Here is a 19744-nt window from a genome sequence, read left to right as displayed (position 1 = left end):
GGCTATCCAGATTCAAGGCTAGGCCACTCAGGTTTCATCACGCAGCCTGCAGTCTAGGCCACTCAGGCCTCATCATGCAGCCTGCAGTCTAGGCCACATAGACCCACTCCTCAAGCAGCCTGCATCAAGGCTATCCAGATTCAAGACTAGGCCACTCAGATCTCATCATGCAGCCTGCAGTCTAGGCCACATAGACCCATTCCTCAAGCAGCCTGCATCAAGGCTATCCAGATTCAAGACTAGGACACTCAGGCCTCATCATGCAGCCTGCAGTCTAGGCTACATAGACCCACTCCTCAAGCAGCCTGCATCAAGGCTATCCAGATTCAAGACTAGGCCACTCAGGCCTCATCATGCAGCCTGCAGTCTAGGCCACATAGACCCACTCCTCAAGCAGCCTCCATCAATGCTATCCAGATTCAAGACTAGGCCACTCAGGCCTCATCACGCACCCTGCAGTCTAGGCCACATAGACCCACTCCTCAAGCAGCCTGCATCAAGGCTATCCAGATTCAAGACTAGGCCACTCAGGCCTCATCATGCAGTCTGCAGTCTAGGTCACATAGACCCACTCCTCAAGCAGCCTGCATCAAGGCTATCCAGATTCAAGACTAGGCCACTCAGGCCTCATCATGCAGCCTGCAGTCTAGGCCACATAGACCCACTCCTCAAGCACCCTGCATCAAGGCTATCCAGATTCAAGACTAGGCCACTCAGGCCTCCTCACCACGCAATCTGCAGTCTAGGCCACCTATACCTCCTCATCACGCAGCCTGCAGTCTAGCTTAAACTAAGTGCATTAGTACTGGCATTAATTTAACAGTTTCTATCTATCGACTGTTTAATTTCTGTTGGCCATGTTAGTGTTTTACCAGTTCGAACCAGAACGTATTATTCACAACAAAAAGTTGGTGAAGGTTAAGAAGGATAAGTTGTACGCACTTTCAGAAGAATTTAAGATGCACTTTATCGAAACTGATGGCATCATTTCTCGATGTACCATCTGCAAATAAATATTGCAATTGATGTGAAGCATTAAAGAAACAGAATAAACCAGCACATCCAGTACATGAAACATGTGAAGAACGTTGAACTTCACAAGTCCAAACCTAAGCAAACTACCTTGATACACGCCTTCACGTCAGGATCTGAAAAGCAGCAGTCACTGAGTCAGTTCAGTGTGGATCTTAACATGGCATTAATCCAGTCAAAAATTCCAGTACACAAGGTAAACAATCTTACATTCAAATCATTCCTTGAGAAGTACATACATTCAAAGGTCAATACCAGATGACAGCACATTGAGAAAAAATTACATACAGCCAATTTGTGAGTACTTCTTGCAGAAAATAAAAGAGGCTGTAGCCAAACGTGAAGTGGCATTCATTTTAGATTAAACTACTGATGAGCTGCAAAGAAATTTTTTGAAAGTGTTGGTGTTTCCATTATCTGATGAATGGGTGAAACCTATGCTTTTTAACATGTACCAATTCGAGAAAAATGCCTGCACGATAATGCAGTCATTCAATGACTCATGCATGAAATTGTGGCCAGGGGGCGTACAATACTATAAAGTCAGGGCTGTGGTGACTGATCAATGCTGTATGCTTTCGGCTTTTCAACAACCTCAATCATGCAAATCTAGTCTTTGAGGTAAAGCTTCCTGTAAAGCAGATTTGAACAATTTCAAGGGAAAAATTGTTCCGGGGCCAGGTATCGATCCCAGGACCTCTGGTTGAATGTACCAGCGCTGTGCCAACTGAGCTACCCGGGAACTCCACCCGACACGATCTCAACCTTTCCCTTTATATCCACACAACTCGCGTGGGCTGACGAAATGCCAGAGACCCACATCGAGTTCACATAAACTCTGTGTGACTTGGAATTGTGGTTTTCTGTTAACATACACAGTGACGTATATATTATGCAAATCTAGTCTTTCAGGTAAAGCTTCCTGTGAAACAGATTTGAACAATTTCAAGGGAAAAATTGTTCCGGGGCCGGGTATCGATCCCGGGACCTCTGGTTGAAGGGCTTATAATCAGTTTTGATGAAAAAAGTCTTACCCTTTAACATATGCGGAAAATTCTTACTCGCATAGTAGATTGTTGAAAGTTCCTTGTCGTAAGCACTGTAACAAAATTCCTCTCAGCCATGTTCATGAGAAGAAATCAAGTGACTGTCACTCACCATGCTGGAGCAGGTGTAAAGTGGCTCCAAAGGAGGTGTCACATCTGTTGACAAAGAAAGATGTATATTTTCCATCAGATAAAGCAAAGCATTAGCAAAACTATCTTTACATTCTTTAAATGGTAACTCAGTTTCTGTAGTCCAAATTGTCATTCTTTTTCTGTTAGTTTGAGGTTAAGATGTGAATGGAGTTAGTGGCGTTCTTGTTGAAACGACAATAAAATTTACAACTCTCAAGACTTAGTGTAGTTCGACAATGGTTGCAAGGTTTCCTGTAATTGAGGATAGCATGCACTCATAAAAGAGTGGTTGGATACCTGTTGAAAAACTTACGTATTCTAGATACCGAACTTCAGGTTGACCAAAAACACATTAGCTAGATTGATTGCAACGTCATAATTTCGAAGGTGTTCAAAATGAAGTTGCAAATGAGTGCTCAATGAGCCAACCAAGATGTCATCAAGGTAACAGTAAAAGAAGTTCAGATCAATGAGAACAAAATACATCGATCTTTAGAAAATCTGTGCTGCACTGCATACCCAAATCTCATAGAAGAAAATTCGAACAGACCAAAGGGTGTAATAACAGCCATTCTCTGAATATCTTCTTCTGCTACTGGAATTTTATAGTAAGCCTACAGAAAATCATTACCGGTGGTTGAAAAAATTGACATGCCATGGAGGAACTGCGAAAAATCCTGTATGTGTGGAATTGCGTACCTGTCTGGAACTGTTACAGAGTTCAGCTATGATAATCTCCACAAGGTCTCCATTCACCATATTCCTTTGGAACGAAATGCAGAGGGCTTCTCCATTCATAGTTAGAAGGATGACATGTTCCTTTTTCCATCTTGTATTGAAAGACCATTTTCACAGCCTTACGTTTATCAGGAGTTAATCATCGAGACCCTTATGTGTGGCCTTTTATTCACAATATGACGTATTACAATATATTTGACTGTCAAAGGTCTAGGAAAATACAATGTTGCCTCTATAAATTGCTTGAATGGCCATCCATACAGAAAATCCTATAATCAATGGAATCTACTGCTTTCATTAACTGGCCACAAGTGGATATTTGTGCCGATGTATCAATAAGTTAGCGATTTTTTAGATCAACCAATACATCATAGCGTTTTAAGATACAGCACCAATTATAGTGATTGCAGTACCATTTACATTTTACTGAAGAAGGTGTCACTTGTGTACTACTGAGACACCCGAACCAGTATCACTCCAGTAATGGATAACCAATTTCCTGTCTAGGCCATGCAAGCAGTTCTGTTGGGTGCTGTTATCGTTGACTTTTACCGTTGATTAATGATGGGTTGATATCCTGAGTGCTGGGTGGTTTAAAATAGCAGTGTTTAATGCATTTGTAGCAGAATTCCCAAACTGTCCATAGTAGTAATATGAGTTGTCTTTTTATCCTTTAATTGAATTGCTGTAACTTCTAGAATTAAACTTTAGGCTCCTTGAGATGTCTGCAAGCTGCTGAAATAACTCAGAAACTTGAAATTCCAATTTAACTACAGCAGAAGTTATAAGAGGAGAAATCTCTGCTGGCATCCTAATATACTCAGTAGCCATAGAACTGCTCTTGCTGTTACTGCTGCTGCAGAGTCCTACTTACACAATGCCCTAGGACATACAAAAACATTGCCTCCTACAATGAGTCTGCCATACACGCTGAATTTCAAGGACGTTTGTCGGGCACTGCATGCATGCAATTCACCTCACTCTGTGTTTGAACTTGTGAAGGGAATATTATTTGTATGACTTCAGGCTATCTCGGCATTGATTCATAATGATGGATTCACGGGCTATCAGCCAAGTTAAAGTTGTGGAATACTCCAAGCTTTCAGCTACTGACTCTGTATCCATCTTCAGGGAACTGATGATACTGTTGTCTGAATGTCTCTCATATATATATATATATATATATATATATATATATATATATATATATACTGGTTCGGTCAGATATGCAGAATTTGCTAGCGGTGGGACCAATCCAGGGCCGGGAATACTGTGTGTTCATAAGCTCTGCCCCTACCAGGGTTCCTCCTTATGTTAAAGGATGGCAAGTTTAGATCGGCAGACTGAGCTAGGTGCTGGTCCTTGGTACTTGGTGTAGGTTCTCGTGAAGGCTTTAGTCTGTTCATGGCGGGGGCCAAGCCTGCTGAGTTGCAGGCCACCATCCCAATTGAAGTTGTTCATTTCTAACCTAATTTCAATGGCCTTCAGAATTACTCATTCCTGGAGGTCATTGACTTTTAGCCACTTTCATGCTGCCTATCGTTGAAGACCAGTTCAGCGATGACTATTGTGTTTTTCAACTCAACCGAGCACCCTTCCATACTACAGGGCTTGTCAGAGAGTGGTTTGACGATGTCGCACTAATGGACTGATTAGCACAGTCCTGATTTGTATCCGATAGAACATCTCTGGGATGTTTTGGAATGCCAACATCGTGCTAGACCACACCAACCCACATCAATACCTCTTCTCATTTCGGTGCTCGGGGACGAATGGGCTGCCATTCCCCAGGAAACCTTTCACTGCCTGATTGAGAGTATCACTGCGAGAGTAAAGGCTGTCATGAAGGCTAAGGTTGGGCCAACATGGTATTAACTGCGAATGTTCCCAATGAAGAGCTACTCAAACTTGTACTTCATTTTGAGGTGGGTGTTTGGGTGATCACATAGTGTACGTAGTACTTTGTTAATTGATTTATTAATTCTCTACTATAGCGTTACCGCGTTAAGGTACAAATGCATTTACATCCTTGGGTTGTAGTCGAGTCATACATATCGTATACGAAAAAAAAAATCGAGTGCCGAAGCCAATTTCACACCGAAAATAAAGATCGAAAGTTGCTGTGAAAGTGCGAAGTGGAAGGGGTAGGTGGCAGGTAGGGGAAGCACATGTATCACATTTCCGTGCATTTCCTTACTGATTCAAAGAGAAAAGTCGAGTTTCCGTAAGGTCGAATAAGTGACAGGTTAGGTTAGGTTAGGTTAGTTTAACATTTTGTATGCCTTGGAAGAAAGGGCACATTCTTAGACAATTGGGAACATATACAAGGAATAGCAAAAGCCTAAACTAACTTAAACCAATCTGTCACTGATTCGACCAAAAAGAATTTTAGTAACATTGAATCAGTGTTAGGTTAGGTTAGGTTAGGATTTTGGTATGCCTTGGAAGAATGGCAGTATTAGACAATTGAGGCAGTTAGAAGCAAAGGGATGTGACATTTCTAAAAAAATTATTTTAGTGCACCCAGGATAAACTAAAGCATTTAAAATTTCTGTGGTAAAGGGATAGCTATATCTTTTAACCACATCACACATTAACATTTAAAATTAAAACTTCAAGGAATTTACGAAAGCTTAGTAACTTTAATCACATTTTCTGGAAAGTAATTTAAGTATACTTGCACCCCTTTGCTTCTGAACACCTCAATTATGAGTAAATGGAAGGCATAAAAGAAGCTTAAACAATCATAACCTAACTAGTCATTGATTCGATGTTACGAAAACTCGCTTTTTCTCTGTAAATAAGGGAAAGAACGAAAATGAGATGTATGTGCTTCACCTCAGTGCCGCCTACCCCTTCCACCTAGAATGAGTAATCCACAGATCTCCATCGGCCCCCACTTTCACAGAAAATTTCGACCCATATTCTGGATGTGAAATTTGCATCCACACTCAATTATTTTTTCTTTTTCCACAGCGACTTTTGACCTTTATTTTGGGTGTGAAATTTCCGTCTGCTCAATTGTTTTCTTTACAATATATGTGACTTGTCCAGGACCCTAGAATGTAAATACATTTGAACTTTAACGTGGTAACGCAATAATAAAGAAATGCCAATAATTTAAAATAAAATCCACTTAGTTACAGTTGAATCTATTTATTAATTCAAAATATTTTGTTACTGTTCCACCTAAGAAAACAGACTGGAAATATAATCTATATAATGAAATATGAATGAATTTGCAAGGATCACTCAGAAAAACTCATCCATATAATGTGCAAGAATTAAACAAAATAGCTCGGTTGTTTTCAAATGCAATTTGTTTTTTGAAGAAAAAATGATTATGACTGAAATTAAATAAAAATTTAGTATGTCAAGTGTAAAAGTGTCCAAATAGCATTGTTGTCTTCAAATAAAACTTGAATAAATGAAAAAATGCATTAATTTTGCATTAAAAATAATGTGTCCAAAATGTACTTACTTACTGGTTTTAAGGAACCCGGAGGTTCATTGTCGCCCTCACATAAGCCCGCCATTGGTCCCTATCCTGAGCAAGATTAATCCAGTTTCTACCATCATATCCCACCTCCCTCAAATCCATTTTAATATTATCTTCCCATCTACGTCTCGGCCTCCCCAAAGGTCTTTTTCCCTCCGGCCTCCCAACTAACACTCTATATGCATTTCTGGATTCGCCCATACGTGCGACATGCCCTGCCCATCTCAAACGTCTGGATTCAATGTTCCTAATTATGTCAGGTGAAGAATATAAAGCGTGCAGTTCTGCGTTGTGTAACTTTCTCCATTCTCCTGTAACTTCATCCCTCTTAGCCCCAAATATTTTCCTAAGAACCTTATTCTCAAACACCCTTAATCTCTGTTCCTCTCTCAAAGTGAGAGTCCAAGTTTCACAGCCATACAGAACAACCGGTAATGTAACTGTTTTATAAATTGTAACTTTCAGATTTTTTGACAGAAGACTAGATGACAAAAGCTTCTCAACTGAATAATAAGAGGCATTTCCCACATTTATTCTGCGTTTAATTTCCTCCCCAGTGTCATTTATATTTGTTACTGTTGCTCCAAGATATCTGAATTTTTCCACCTCTTCGAAGGATAAATCTCCAATTTTTATAGTTTCATTTCGTACAATATTCTTGTCACGAGACATAATCATATACTTAGTCTTTTCGGGATTTACTTCCAACCCTATCAGTCCAAAATGTACAAAGTTAGTAAAACTTGGAAAAAGAAAAAAAAAAAAGCTCAATAAACCCATATTTATAACCAACATACATTATATTGCACTGCAGTAGTGTAAAAGCACTCAGAATAAATATGTCCGGGGTCCAACATCGAAAGTTACCCAGCATTTGCTCATATTGGGTTGAGGGAAAATCCCGGAAAAAACCTCAACCAGATAACTTGCCCCGACCAGGAATCGAACCCGGGCCACCTGGTTTCGCGGCTAGACGTGCTAACCGTTACTCCACAGGTGTGGACTCGCCACCTTTTTCCTCCTTTTTGATGCTTCAGCACTTTCCTCTGCATTTTTTAAAGATTAGACAGGAAAATATATATTTTCTCTCTTCTTAAACAGCTTTTTTAAATCTCATTTAATCAGAAGTCAACAAATATAAATCATGTAAACCAACAGCAATTCACATCCTAGCAACAATGGCCAATCTGCAACTGTGAAATCATATTAAAAATGTTGTAAAATCTCCTTTTTCATGGGAAGGGGGTTTTATATGTGTAATGTATACATATTGGGGAATCGAGCTTCATACAGCAGAAGACTGCCCATCCACAGATTTCAGCCAGCCAAACCCCAACATAATAGGAACATCTGGAAGCATGCTTTGTTGCGACAGATGGTCTGCCCTAAATATGAATCTGTGTCAAGGCACTGAGTTTGGAGGAGAACAATTTGGTAGCTCCCCTTTACTTTCGGGGAGAATATCTACATGGCTCCCCCAGACGACCGAGATGATATAAGGAAACGAGAATCAGCTGAGGACAGTTGTTGAACAGAGCAGTGAGTTGTGAGTGGTGTAGAAATGAGTGTTCAAAAATCGTGTCGGTGATCCCGCTCAAGTCCTGGCGGACTCCAATCTCAGTTGGGAATCAGCCAACAGCAGGCCACTCAGACCTACTTATCATGCAGCCTGCCTCCTGCAACAAGGCAACCCAGGCAACACCAGTTGGAGTCTAGGTGACTTGGGACTTCTCAATCACGCAGCCTGCCTCCTGCAACAAGTCAATCCGGGTTCATGTCCAAGCCACTCAGGCCTCCTCATCACGCAGCCTGCAGTCTAGGACACATAGTCCCACTCCCCACGCAGCCTGCCTCCTGCAACAAGGTGACCTAAGTGACACCAGTTGGAGTTTAGGCGACTTGGGACTTCTCAGCACGCAGCCTGCTTCCTGCAACAAATCGACCCGAGTTCTTGTCCAAGCCACTCAGGTCTCCTCACCATGAAGCCTGCAGTCTAGACCACATAGGCCTATTCCTCAACCAGCCTGCCGCCTGCATCAAGGCGATCCAGATTCAAGACTATGCCACTTAGGTCTCATCACGCACCCTGCAGTCTAGGCCACATAGACCCATTCCTCAAGCAGCCTGCATCAAGGCTATCCAGATTCAAGACTAGGCCACTCAGGTCTCATCACGCACCCTGCAGTCTAGGCCACATAGACCCACTCCTCAAGCAGCCTGCATCAAGGCTATCCAGATTCAAGACTAGGCCACTCAGGTCTCATCACGCACCCTGCAGTCTAGGCCACATAGACCCACTCCTCAAGCAGCCTGCATCAAGGCTATCCAGATTCAAGACTAGGCCACCTATACCTCCTCATCACGCAGCCTGCAGTCTAGCTTAAACTAAGTTCATTAGTACTGGCATTAATTTAACAGTTTCTATCTATCGACTCTTTAATCTCTGTTGGCCATGTTAGTGTTTTACCAGTTCGAACAAGAAAGTATTTTTCACAACAAAAACTTGGCGAAGGTTAAGAAATATAAGTTGTATGCACTTTCAGAAGAATTTAAGATGCAATTTATCGAAACTGATGGCATCATTATTCGATGTACTAACTGCAAATAAATATTGCAATTGATGAGAAGCATCAAAGAAACAGAATAAACCAGCAAATCCAGTACATGAAACATGTGAAGAACGTTGAACTTCACAAGTCGAAACCTAAGCAAACTACCTTGATACACGCCTTCGCTTCAGGATTTGAAAAGCAGCAGTCATTGAGTTCAGTGTGGATCTTAACATGGCATTAATTCAGTCAAAAATTCAAATCCAAAAGGTAAACAATCCTGCATTCAAATCATTCCTTGAGAAGTACATACATTCAAAGGTCAATACCAGATGAGAGCACATTGAGAAAAAATTACATACAGCCAATTTACGAGTACTTCTTCCAGAAAATAAAAGAGGCTGTCGGCAAACATGAAGTGGAATTCATTTTAGATTAAACTACTGATGAGCTGCAAAGAAATTTTTTGAAAGTGTTGGTGTTTCCATTATCTGATGAATGGGTGAAACCTATGCTTTTTAACATGTACCAATTCGAGAAGACAAATGCCTGCACAATAATGAAGTCATTCAATGACTCATGCATGGCCAGGGGGCGTACAATACTACACTGCCGAGCAAAAAAAACGCAACACTTGAATAAATTTGAAATATCAATTTGTAATACAAATTGTAACATTTCTGTGTGCTTCTATGGACCTGTTTGTGTTAGGCAAGTGTTAATTCATGTTTTGGGAAGAAAAGTATACCCATTGGGTCGTTTGTGACACCCTCTTTGCCACTTTCTGTCCGGTACTGTATATTTATTGCTGTGCCATTAAAATTTACAACCCTAAACCCAACCAGCTAAAGCAAAGTTACAACACTATAGTTTTCTTTTTTTGCTTATAATGGAATTCTGTAATATTGAACTCAGTTTTAAACAACATTTAAGAGAGTTAGGATACCGTTAACCCCTGAGATCACCGCTAGAGTAGTCATGTTGGAAAAAGATGCCCGCAGCTTGCGTTATGTGGCTCATGTGTCGCATACATGGCTCCGTAGCTCTTGAAGAGTATCTGGAGCATGTTGAAGGACATTTCTTCCTAAAATGTCCCAAAGATGATCAATTGGGTTAAGATCCAGACTGCGTAACGGCCATTGCATGAGTTGGATCCCTACTTCATTGAGGTACTGGAGGACGCATCGCGCCACGCAATGACGTGTATTGTCCTGCAAGAGCACGTAATTGTCACCAATAAATGATGCAAAAGGAAGAACATGTTGCCCAAGAATTTCTTCAATGTAGCGATGGGCAGTAAGAGACCCATCTTCCACAAAACAAGATTCGTTCGTGCAGTCAAACTGATGTCTGTCCACACCATCACTGAACCGCCCTGAAATGCTGTCCTTGATGGAAAGTTGCATGGAGAATACCTTTCTCCAGTCCTCCACACTCTTTCTCTTCCATCTCAGGATCTGAGGCAGAATTGGGACTCATATGAGGACAAAACTGTTCCCCACTGTTTGTCAACCCATTCCTGATGTTCCCTTGAAAATTGTAAGCGAGCTTGACGATGTTGTCTTGTGAGTTCTGAGCCAAGGGCAGATCTTCTGGATATCAGGCCAGCATCATGTAACCTCCTCCTCACAGTCCACTCACTGACATTCACATCTCGCACTTAGTCTAGTCGATTTCTGGCTTTGACCGCAGTGGTGTGGCGGTTACGCAGCACTAGAAGGCGCAAGAACTGGTCATCTATAGCAAGAAGTTGACCTTTTCCTACCATATCTCGGTCTTCGAGAATATGAACCAAGTTCCTTGTATCTTTGCACTGTACGTGAAACCGTCGACGGAGTTGTATGCAACACCTGAGCCACGTAACGTAAACTGCGGTCATCCTCTACCAACGCAACTGCTCTAGCAGTGTTCATGGGGCTTAACGACATCTTAACTTTCTTACATGTTGTTGAAAACTGAGTTCAATATCACAGAATTCCATTATAACAAAAAAAAAAAAAACTATAGTGTTGTAACTTTGTTTTAGCTGCTTGGGTTTAGGGTTGTAAATTTTAATGGCACAGCAATAAATATACAGTTCCGGACAGAAAGTGGCAAAGAGGGTGTCACAAACGACCAAATGGGTATACTTTTCTTCCCAAAACATGAATTAACACTTGCCTAACACAAAAAGGTCCATAGAAGCACACAGAAATGTTATAATTTGTATTACAAATTGATATTTCAGATTTATTCAAGTGTTGCGTTTTTTTTTTTGCTCGGCAGTGTATAAAGTCAGGTTTGTGGTGACTGATCAATGCTGTATGCTTTCGGCTTTCCAACAACTGAAGGGCATGTATCCTAACCTCAATCATGTGACATGTATTGAACATGGACTACACCATGTTTGTGAAAGTATCAGGGAGAATTACAGCAGGGTAAATGACCTCATTGCTGCTCTGAAGAAGATTCTTGTAAAAGCCTCCAGTCATCAAGTTTTATACCAAGAAGTCACTGGACTCCACTTTCCACAATTCCTTGTCATAACAAGGTGGGGTACTTGGATAAGATGCTCAGTTTTCTTGTGCATAAACTTCAGTATTGGTTCACAGTAAAAAAATATAGGTAAAGTCCTGTTCACATACACAAATGCATGAACAGTTTTACCAATATAACGAGTAGGCCTATTATTCGTAAACTACGTAAAATTTCACTAGTGTTAGAACACATGCAAACAGGAAAATTAATTTATTTCAGGACTCCCCAATTTCTTGCATATCAAGTCAATCCTCCTATATTTTAAAGCAGTAAACCTGTTGACGATGTCTTCATAAAATGTTCGAGTTTAACTGAGGGTGGACAGATATCTCTATGCAAAGCTACGGGCTAATAATGAAAGTCTCTTCTGTGATGCAGCATTCCGAGTGAAACGTTCAATCTTTTCAAACAGAAAAGCTTCTTTCATGGGAAGAATTTTTTAAAATTATTTTATACAACTTCTCTATTTTCTTAGCACTTTTTAAAACAAAGAACAAATGGAATACTGTAGTTCATCCAGAATTTAAAACATCTTTTTTATCCTCTATTTAAGTCTACAAAATGGCATTTCTAATAAATTACAGTATAAACCATGTCATTTTCGGGATACATATTTCGCACTCATTTATCAACATTTTTTATGTACTGGTATCTAAGTATTTGTATAATAGCACTATAGTGATTAAACATATAATATAGATTATGATGTAGGATTAGTAAATACACTTATCACTAATATATTCTAAATACATTAAATAATAAGTTAATATATCCGTACACAATATTAAACTACATGTGTACATTTACGCACGTCTTAAACTTTCAAATACAATAGCTGGAACAAAACTGGCAAGCTCATGAGAAGAAATAATACACGCCGCGGAAAACAACTTTTAAACTGTGCAAATGTATGTGGGGTGTATTCCTGATAAAATAACATAGAACCAACTATTTTACCGCTGCAGGGATGGTTGCTTGGACACAAGGAATGAGGATACTATTCTCGAGTCAGGTAGTACATACTGTAAAATTTCACAACCCTTAATCAATAGCCTCCAGCCTTGGAGACCAGCTTCAACCCTTCTCTATTGTTAGTACCGTTAGATCTGCAAACTGATTACTCTTCACACAAGTATGACAGTTCTCCGCAACTGAAAGACTCAGAAACACACTTCACTCATACAATTTTTCTTTAGGGCGAGACGTCACATTACCATGGAAACCAAGTGCTGTATGAGAATGGGAGCTCAAATAATTTCACCTCTACAGTATTGTAAGTTCCAATAGACACCGCTCGGCACTCATAACAGTTGACATTCTATTCAGCGAACGGTTACAGGGACTATTTATACAACTAAACACTGTTCATAACTACTGAAAAGGAAACTTTTTTTTATTTTAGAAATACGGTACCAGTAATAACTAGAATTATTTATTAATACGAGATAAAATTGTGTTTTACACGTAAATAGGTGAAGTGGCACTTCACATACTTCACCTGACTTTGACAAAATCAAATGCTTCATATGTGCCCTAGATTCAACGGATGCAGGAACCATCAAACAGGGCCAACAATTACTCAAGAACAAGACTTACTTGTTAGAGTTGGAACTTTTTGTAGTGCATGGCTACAAGTATTTGCCTGATGTGATTCAGAGCTTGAAAGAAGAAGGTATGGAGAAGGAGGAACAGTGGAAGAAGTTTATGAGTGTTAGGGACAATCTTGATGGATTTGCCAAAGTCAAATTCGAATTAAATTTGAAGAATCATCCAGAACCTATGCAACTTTGACTGAACTCCCTTTATGAGTGCTGACAAGATACATTCCATTGGTTTCTGTATATGTTGAGCGGAGTTTCTCTACATACAAGGATGTCCTGAGCTCAAAGCGTCAGTGACTTTCTGTCGAAAACATTGAAATGCTGTACAATTCAATATAACAAGTTGATTAACACACAGTATATGGGATAAAGAATGTTCATGATAAATAATGTAACTAGTTTAAACCTTAATAAAGTTATTTCATCAACACCTTTTCTTGCACCTTTTTGTATGTATTTTCAGAACCTTCCCCCCCTCTTTTCCGACCATAATTTGCATCTTAAAATCCTTTCACTGTGATAAGTATATAGTTTGTGCATATTTTCAATTCTGAAAATGAATAGTAGGCCTACTGTCAATGGTATGACATTGCAATCTTTCACTTTCAGCGAAAAATTACAAATTATCAAAGATGCAGAAGAACATGGAAATTGTGCTACAGCTGAAATCGTGTTACTGCCATAAATTTGATGTAAATGAAAGTTGCATCAGAGACTGGAGGAAAAAGAAGCAGCTGTTACTGCATTGTATTGTATTGTATTTATTTACATTCCATGGTATTCATACATCACTTCACAGTTAGAATATGAAACATGTCAAACGAAAAATCTTAATAGTACCACAGTCTGGTATATACAGTCACGAAGCTTGAGTTATGAGGGTGCTAGGAACAATAGACTGTGCCGGTACTATTTCGCATTGTCTGTAATGAGGCGATATTAGCGATCCTAGTGGTTAGCAACTATCTACGGATGCATTTTTACTACATATTGAGCTTCGTGACTGTATATACTAGACTGTGATAGTACTATAAAGTCTTAATTATAGTCACAGTTTAGTTTGAAATATATACAGAATAGTTTTACAATATAGTCTACTAGAGCAACACGAAGTTTTAGTATCAATACTTAATACAAGAAAGAAAAATTCATGAAGCATTGTTGAATGTCATGAATTCACCTACAGAATAGAAGGTGTGAGAAATTAGGTACTTCTTTAATTTGCCCTAAATAATCTTATATTTTGAGTTTGATTTTTTATATCCATAGGGAGGCTATTAAAAATTTTTACTGTCATACAACGCACCCCTTTTTGTTAGCACAATAAACTTGCCGATGTAGTATGAAACTCATTTTTTTGATGCGTATTTATGCTATAAACTGTTGAATCAGTTACAAAGTTTTCAGATTACATACAAAGAAGTTTATTAATCCAAAAATATACTGACAAGTCATGGACATTATTTGTAGTTCTTTGAAAATGATCCTACACGATTCCCTGGATTTGGCACCCACTAATATTCTAATTATTCTTTTTTATAGTAGGAACATACTGTTACAATCTGTAGAATTTCCCCAGCATATTATTCCAAAACTCATTACAGAGTGGAAGTATGCAATGTGCCTATATTATTTTTAAGGTATTGATATCTCTTGCATAGACCTAATAGGAAAACATGCTGAATTTAGTTTAGGGATAATTCCTTTAATATGATTTTTCCAATTTAACACTTTGGTTGAATTAATAATACTCAACACATATTTGCACACCTTGTACCACAAGGTACCCCCCCAATTCTAATACCATTTATAGTGTGTATTGAAACAATTAAGTAAGAATGGAAACAGGAGAGTTTTTCATGGTCAGAAAGCTAAATTTCCCAGTTTGGAAGCCAAGCTAATCGAATAGAGAAACGACACCTTGGCTATGCAGTTTCGACAAAATTGTACCAATTAAAGGCCTGGCCCTGTTACAGGATACAATTTATTGTTAACTGAACTGTATTTGTGTTTAATTGTTTTTAATTTGTCGTGAATACATTTGTTGAAAGCTTTATTTATGTTTTATTTATTAGGGGGTTGGGGAGGAACTTTCAAATGTGGGGTGCGCAGCTTATTCGAGTGCGCGATGTATTCGAGAAAATACAATACATTATATCACCTTTTCCGTGTCACGAAATAATACAAATATCGTGTGAAATTGAAATAAATATGTAGTGGAACACAACGAAAAAATTGTTGCAAAGGTTCTGACAATCAAATTTGCTGCATCTGTTTGAAAATTAAAGTCATTAATGTAAAAGATTCCTTGCTTACACTCGGATGAGAAATTTATCTGTTTTAATTTCGTGTCAAAAACGGTTCGAATTCTTGGAAGTTGACAAAATGCATAGATTTATCATTGTTTACTTATTAATGCAAATATAAAACGTGATAATGTACAATAAGAGTAGGTATTAAGGAGGTAGGTAATGTTATCGTGGAAAAGAATGCAATATAATTTGCAATGCAAAGCAGATTTTGAATTTAAATCATCAAGAGCCGTATTCATAGACATTCTAAGTGCGGGCTTCCGGTGGATGATCAGCAAACTAACGCTTTTCGTAATCATAAACCAGTGTTAGCGATATATGATATGATATGATATGAATCCTGTACAAGAAACCAGTTGATAGCTGGGGCTATTTTAGCACTATTATGGATTTATTAATTTGTCCTACAGAATAATTTCTGTAATGTTGACAATTAATATTTGAGGAGAAAAATTCGCTCCGGCACCGGGGATCGAACCCGGGTCGTTGATTCTACGTACCAAGCGCTCTGACCACTGAGCTACGCCGAATTCAATCCACAGCACCGGATCGAACCTTCCTCCTTCAGTGTTTCCCTTTGTGGCCTGACTCCAAGTTAGGCATGTATGTTGACGTATATGTCTAGTGTCAACTGCCATTATCCTAGAAGCGCACTCAGTTAATTGTCAACATTACAGAGATTATTCTGTAGGACAAATTAATAAGTCCATAATATTCTCATAGCTAGCATTGCATCATAACTGCGGAATCCCGGCCAAATAAGTCACTCAACTGAGTGCGCTTCTAGTATAATGGCAGTTGACACTAGACATTTACGTCAACATATATGCCTAAAGGCCACAAAGGGAAACACTGAAAGAGGAAGGTTCGATCTGGTGCTGTGGATTGAATTCGGCATAGCTCAGTGGTCAGAGCGCTTGGTTCGTAGAACCAAGGACCTGGGTTCGATCCCCAGCACCGGAGCGAATTTTTCTCCTCAAATATTAACTAGTTTAGCATGCTCGTAGCGTAGGCTAGCGAAATGTCTATGAATAATACCCCAAATGTCTTATGTTGGCAATTCTGTTATTTACAAGACGATGACGTTAAGATTACATTCTGTGAGTAATTAAAGAATGGAACAGATCTGCATAGAATTAGATACCTGTAATTTACATTAGGCATATATTATACATAAAAATTATTCTATTAAATACTTATTAATTGATTCTAAAAAAAATAGTTAACATAATATTCTCATAGCGCTCAGTGGCGCCAAGTTTTCGAAAATATTTCCTAGGCTCAAACACTTGAGTTATAAGATAAAAGAAATTAATTTCACAAATAATAAACATAATAATATTACGAATTACTGGGTGGGCTCAGGCCCCACGTGCCCATATAAGTTGGCGCCACTGATAGCGTTTATTGTTATTATAGGGTTTGTACAGTTCAATTTTAGGCACTTTATTATCTGAAATCAGAGACATAGTCAGAAGATTAAGATTTACAATGGGATATAAAATATTTTGACTAATTGTGAAAAAAGTGTGTTTATTACAATATAATTTTACTACTATAGATTCGGGTGAGAAATTTACCTACATCAAATAGAGCCTTAAAAATCAGTTCAAATACTTCGGTGCTGACACGTTAAATTTAAGTAAACTTATTTATAAACTTATTAATGTGCGTATAAACCGTGATAATCTACAATTGGACAAGTTACTAAAGACGTAATGTTATTGTGAAAGAATAATTTATTATAACTTGTATTGGGAAGCTGATTTTGAATTTAAACTGCCATCAGATTTCTCTTGTTGGCAATATTGTTATTTTAAAATGTGGACGTTAAGAAACTGGAAGAGATATAGTCACAACTCACAAATGATTAGGTACGTACCAATAATTCAAATAATATTACACGGTATATTTAATTAAGTCCATAAAATAGTTAACGTAACCTTGTTTTTGTAGTTATTCTTTTAGTGCTAGTGCAGATGAATTTTCGGCGCTTTAATCTACAAAAACCAGAGACACAACTGAAATGTAAGATGTACAATCTTTTGTATTGTAATTGGCTAATTTTTAAAAAGTGGACATGTATTTCTTCCTGTTTAATATACGGTACATTGTATTATCTTTTTCACGTCATGAAATATTATGAATGTCGATTTAAATTGATAGACAAATTCACTGAAGGATCGCTAAAATGTCGTTTCCAAGGTTCTGACATTCATATTTGCCGCATCAGTCTGCAAATGAATTCCATTAATATTACAAATCCCGTATTTAGATTCGGCTGAGAAAGTTGTGCATACTGAATTTAGCGTCATTTCGGTTCGAATTCTTTGCTTTTGACACGACAGATTTAAATAATTCATTTGTATATTAACTAATGTGCATGTGAAACGTGATAATGTACAATAAGTCAAGTTATTAAGTCGGTAATGTTATTGCGAAAAAAGAATTTAATAGTTACTTCTATTGGAAAGCAGATTTTAAACTTAAATCGTTATCAAATTTCGTATGTTGGCAAATTTGTTATTTTAAAAGCAAAGTTCGTTGAAAAACCGTTAAGAAAGTAACTACAACACGGAAGACAGTCAGATGAAGTGTTTCCTATAATCTTCATTTTATTACACGTATGGTTAACTTATTCTATAAAATATTATAAACCTATAAACTTATCATTGTTATTTTTATAGAGTTACTACAGGTGACATCCAGGTGGTGTAACCAGAGTCGAAGTTGTAAGGTAAGATGTTTTGTAATACATTTGTCTAATTTGTGAACAGTAGACATGTAATAACTACGGCATTTTACGTACAATTATATGTGTAATACACATTATATTATCTTTCCGCGTCACGTATTACAAATATCGCTTCAGGTTGAAACAAAAATATAGTGGAGCACAACGAAAATGCCGTTGCCAAGGTTCTGACTTATTCAAATTTGCCGCAAAGTCTGATAATGAAAGCCATATTACTATAGAAGCTTCCGTATTTAGATTCAGTTAATAAATTTATGCACGTCCAATTTATCGTCAAAAACAGTTCGAATTCTTAGCTGCTGGCATACGATAGATTGAAGTAGCTTATTTGTACACTTATTAATTGACATACATAACGTGATAATGTGCAATAAGTCAAGTTAATCAGGAGGTAATAATATTGTGAAAAAAAATTAATATTAACTAGTATTGGAGAGCATAATTTGAATATTCAACATACAATTTCTTATGTTGACAAGTTCGTTATTTAAAAAAAAATGTAAGTTGAGAAACCGTTGACAGATTAAGTAGAGAACAGAAGATAGTCACATTGGATTAGGTACATATAATTCACATTTTAAGATATATTTATTTCGGCAAATGTTTCACAAAAATTCCTGTTTGTGGTTTTTTTATAGTCCTCCTGCAGCAGACTTTCTTCGGGGAGCCTCAAGCTTGCTAGTTAGAACGCAGAAAATAAGGTAAGATTTACAATTATTCCTCTTAATATATTTCGCCAGTTGTCAGAAAAAAAACATTCAGTCTCTCCGTGGGAGTGGTTGTGTTGATGTTAAATTGCGTGTTATTCTGATTGTGTTAGTGAAGTGTGTAAATTTAATAGTGGTTCCGTTGACAGATGGCTTATTATTCTGACTGTGTTAGTGAAGTGTTTAAATGTAGGAGTGGTTGTGTTGACGTTAGATTGCGTGTTATCCTGATTGTTTTAGTGAAGTGTTTAATTTAGGAGTTGTGTTGACATTAGATTGCGTGTTATTCTGATTGTGTTATTGATGTATTTTTTAAATTTAGGACTAGTTGTGTTGACCTTAGATTGCGTGTTATTTTGATTGTGTTAGTGAAGTGTTTAAATTTAGGAGTGGTTGCGTTGACATTGTTGTTCTGATTGTGTTAGTAAAGTGTTTAAATTTAGGAGTGGTTGCGTTGACATTAGATTCGTGTTATTCTGATTGTGTTAGTAAAGTGCTTAAATTTAGGAGTGGTTGTGTTGACGTTAGATTGCGTGTTATTCTGGTTGTGTTAGTGAAGTGTTCAAATTTAGGAGTGCTTGTGTTGACGTTGGATTGCGTGTTATTCTTCTCAATGCATTAGTGACTTGTTTAGATTTAGGAGTGGTTGTGTTGACGTTAGATTGCGTATTATTCTTCTGATTGTATTACTGAAGTGTTTAGCTTGCTCAGTTGACACCACAGAAATTTACATTGAGCACAAGATTTTCATGGTAGAGTAGAAAAAGAGTAATTGTGACGATTTGCAAGAAAATTTCCTAATATTACCATTCCACATATCAACAACAGCAAAAGACCACTCCTAAATCTAAATAAT

At 38.0% G+C, this 19744-nt stretch overlaps 1 protein-coding gene across 16 annotated transcripts in view; it reads right to left on the bottom strand.

The window, feature by feature from the left end:
* LOC138707723 (antifreeze protein Maxi-like) overlaps positions 1-19744 on the bottom strand; it is a 175791-nt gene that overhangs the window by 92562 nt on the left and 63485 nt on the right. For 8 of the 16 annotated variants that reach the window (XR_011334341.1, XR_011334339.1, XR_011334335.1 and 5 more), the window contains exon 3: positions 2067-2234. The exons of 4 other annotated variants lie outside the window; for them this stretch is intronic. The gene's annotated coding sequence lies outside the window, so the exon portion shown is untranslated. The remainder of the gene's footprint in view (positions 1-2066; positions 2235-19744) is intronic. 4 more of the 16 variants (XR_011334338.1, XR_011334337.1, XR_011334348.1 and 1 more) reach the window with 1 other exon arrangement.

Source organism: Periplaneta americana, chromosome 10, assembly GCF_040183065.1.
Source record: "Periplaneta americana isolate PAMFEO1 chromosome 10, P.americana_PAMFEO1_priV1, whole genome shotgun sequence".
In the NCBI taxonomy this organism is placed as follows: Eukaryota; Metazoa; Arthropoda; class Insecta; order Blattodea; family Blattidae; genus Periplaneta; species Periplaneta americana.
Note: the sequence above shows the minus strand (reverse complement) of the source record. Positions and strands in the feature narration are given on the sequence as shown.